The following is a 4245-nucleotide window of genomic DNA, read 5'->3' on the forward strand; positions in this document are numbered from 1 at the left end:
TTTAGGAAGGCCATACTAGGATTTTATTTTTATGCTTTGCATTTTATTTATATGTTGCATGCATCGCTAGATAGCCATAACTAAAACATGCATTGTCATTTTTTATCGAGTTTATCGACCGTGTCAATTACAATTATCGTAGTTCACCGCTTTAGTTCACTTAAAACGTGATAGATAATAAATTGACATGACCTCTCGCTAAAACAAACAATTGAGACTTAGCCTTACTAAAAAGTAGAAACCATGAAAACCTATTTCGTGAGGGAGTGCACTCGGCCACACCGGGGTACAAACCTTGTTATGTAGGGGAAGTGGGTGATAAATGTCTATCCACCGACATCATGTTGATGAGGGATTTATCGGCCACACCGTGCCCAAATTAATGTGGGTTTGGATCATGGACACATTTATTCGAAATTTGGATTGAGCTCAACGGAAGTATTCGTGACCGTAGTCGCATGTGTTCCGGGCTAAAGATAAATATTAATGTAATTTTATCGACCAAGAGTTCTAAAAGTAGAATCGACTAAAGAGTTAATCCACCAAGTTATATTGATAAGGGTTTCATCGGCCACACCGCGCCCAAGTTAATATGAATTTGGATTTTGGAATCATTTATCATAGTTGGGTAGAGGTCACTATGTAAATGCTTTACTTGTTATTTACAAGTATTAATAAAACGATAGATGTTGATTTTTCCACTATTCCGTTATCATATTGTTCTATTTCTTTACCGCAATTCATATACGATATCATTTCGATTTTTTCAAATCTCCATTAAAACATCGTAACTAAAGACAAATATGAATTTTCTTCTAAAATCTCGAATTATCCATTGTAAGGAGCTCTTGTGAAGAGTATAGATGAAAGTTATTTGTGATCAAAAGGGTTTTTGATTCTTGACTAACATATCTGCTTACAATTGTTTCTGATATGCTTAATTAAGTTAAGTACTTTGAAACGTTAAATCATTTTTGGTAACTAGATTTGTTGGAAATCAAAATTGACCAAAATACCGCAATTACTTCAATGAAAGTTTTAAGACTAAACGAACGAATGAAGAGTAGTCTTCATGAAATTAAATTTTGCTTCTTTAAGCAAAGACCCATTGAAATGAGTGGGAGTATTCTCTTAAACCGTTAAGAAAAGGATAAGGTTCTAAGATGTAAAATTAGAATGGAATTGATACAAGGTAATGTTAAAAGTAACGTTATTGAGAATAGCAATACTAAACCTATCAATCCCGACTGATAAAGTTTCCATTGTCTTAATTGTTGGACGCTAGAAAGGAAACTACCCCCAAATTATTGAAGAATCAACAAGTTAGTTATGGGACATCTAATGGGACCTTCTTCTTTAAATGTTTATTTGATTGACATAAATTTTGCTAATACTACTTCGTCAATATTAGAAACCGATGGTGGTTTTCATCATTGTATTTGATACATAGAATGATTAAAATATGACGACTAGAAACAATGATGTTGAGAGATAGAGTAATTGTGTACTCAATCTAGTTTTTGGATTTAAAGTTGTACTTAATTGTGACTATTAAGTGAATAAACTCTAAATAAGAATATAAACTTGTTAAGATACAAAAGAGGTTTCACTTTTGTGACCCTATACACCATAATTTAATGTATGGCTAGCCCATTATCAAGGTTATTATATTCTAAACCAAACTAGAATGACACATCATGTAGAGGATGTAAGTCTCAAATTGGTATCCCAGGATTAAACCTTAAATTATGGAATGATGAACGCAAAGAGTTATCGAGTATTCTTAAAACCATTAGATTGTTAATCTTATGGTATATGCGTATCTTGTATTAAAAAGAAGATGTCTCGTGCCTTTTGGTTGAAAAGGAGATCGAGGTTGTAAATCATTGATCCAAAATAGGTTTATCATTTTCTTTTACCAACGATTTAAGTTGACTCTAATATGTTCACTTAATAAGGTAAATAGAGAAATGTTTGAAGAAGTTCAAAGAGTTCAAAGAATCATGATCTAGTCGTGATGGGATTACCTAAGTGAAGACTTTGATATAAGCCAAATGAAATGTGATATAGTATCACAAGTTAATCTCTTTTAGCACGCATTATGGGATAATGTGTGGTTGGATAAGAAATCAAACGCTATTCAATATGGTTTGAACTTCAATCAAGTTACTTTGAGTTACTTGATTCTTTTGGGGACTTTATCATTTTGTCTAATTATTTTTCCACTAAGTCTAAAACAAATCATATGAGATATGAAATGGTAAGGTACCATGTTTATAAGTTTTTCAAAAGAAACAAATGCTCATTTTTCCTTACTATAATCACGAGTACAACGGTTTTGTGGCTCGTGACGCTGTCTTTCTAGAATACAAGTTTATTTCTAGAAGACAGAGTGGGAGAAATTATTCAAGAGCCACAAAGAATGCTATGTCGCAAGAAACTGGTCTTTCTTGGCTACATAAGACGTTTTGTGTAAAACGTTGTTTCTTCAAAGCCTAGGAGGTTAAAGTCATCACTTGTTGAAGATGATGAATTAGTGTTACTTTTAGAAAGTAAATAGCTTGTAACTTACAAATAAATTGTTTGATTCAAGTTGATTACTTCTGGAAAGTAATGAACATATGACTTACATGAGAATGTTTAAGTCACAACTCAATACAAGGCTTAGAGCCATAAAAATCTGAAATAAAAGGCTTGATTAGTGACAAAGGGTTTTGCACTAATAAAGAGAGATTTCAAAGCTTGATTGGTAGCAAAGGGTTTGCTTAAGTCTATTTGGATCTTCTTAGGGATTGTGTTTCATTATGATGATATACATATAGCGAGTGAATCTAAAACCCACTTCTTCAATTAGAAGGAATGTATTCAATACATGTCTTGAGTTTTGTAGATTCTTGCCATCCTATGATAATGTGAAACTTAAGAGAGAGTCTTAAGTAGAACATCAATGAGTTGGAATCAATGTTTTGATCATGTTATAAAATTTTTCTCGATAAGTCGAGAAGTTGTGTTTATACATGGAGTTTGGTGGGAGTTACGAAAATTTTAATTAGTCTTATATGTGGATGACATATTGATTATTGGGCATGATTTAAGACTAGGAGAAAAATAATACATCTTAATATCCGGATTTATGGAGATAAATCCACATGATATTAATGTCAAATAAGGAGTCTCATGTTGATAAGGTTCATGACTAGTTCAATCGAATTGAACATATTTGATTGATTCTATTTGCTTCCGCTGCCGAATCAATTAAATAGGAAATGATGTATAACACTTCATATACTTTGAGTATGATGAATTGTTTCAAATCGAATTAAAGTAATAGTTACCAAGTAAGCCATGAAGATTACCCTTAAGTGCTTGCAGAAGCATTAAGGATGTAATGCAAAGTGTTTTTGATGCAATTTTGTGTATGGGTGTTACACAAGTGACAATTGACAATTGAGATTGCGTATGGTTTTTGACAAAACCATAATCAAAACACATAAGGATGGTTAAGATACCACTGTGGCTATGTTATTTAAGAAATAGATTTTCTAGAATCGTTCTAAGCAATAAAGAACAATGAGAAATTTTTACAACGGAAATTGAGTACACTTGCAATCATGGGATGTACAAGAAGGATGAGTCCCGCACACTGTGAAAACAGTGGGAGCTATTCTAAGGCTAGAGGGCCTATGTCTTGATTGGATCTCGACACGTACTCAGAAAGTTTTATAATGCAAATGTATACATTACAAAGGAAAACGAGTATGTAGTAAGGTTGAGTAAGGTACAAGAAGTTGATAAAACCTACTAACCAAAGCCTTCTCATAGGCTTAACATGATGAGTCATGTCATTTCAATTGAATTGAGATGAACAACTACATACTAGATCTAAATTGGATATAAAGTAGTAATCAAGTATTGACTACTCATATGATAATCACATTTGTCGTTCGAGTTTTTAAAAATCTGAAAACTCCTTATATACTTTGTTACATCCAAACGGGTTGTAGAGACAATATTGAACCCCGTTAAAGTGAACCCGGATTAACATGGTATTCGCCCATAGTCACTTGTATGAGGTGACGTCTCGAAGTGACTAGAGTGTGATGCGATTGATGGCAAGTTCAAATGCCATAGAGTCATATGAGATGACTAGTCGATCACATAGGCAGATCATTAGGAACACTTTGTCGGGCCTTATGACCGCTTATAGAGTTCGGCAAATTTATATAGCCTGGTCGTGGCGAGAGC

Source organism: Silene latifolia, chromosome 1 (genome assembly GCF_048544455.1).
Source record: "Silene latifolia isolate original U9 population chromosome 1, ASM4854445v1, whole genome shotgun sequence".
Lineage (NCBI taxonomy): Eukaryota > Viridiplantae > Streptophyta > Magnoliopsida > Caryophyllales > Caryophyllaceae > Silene > Silene latifolia.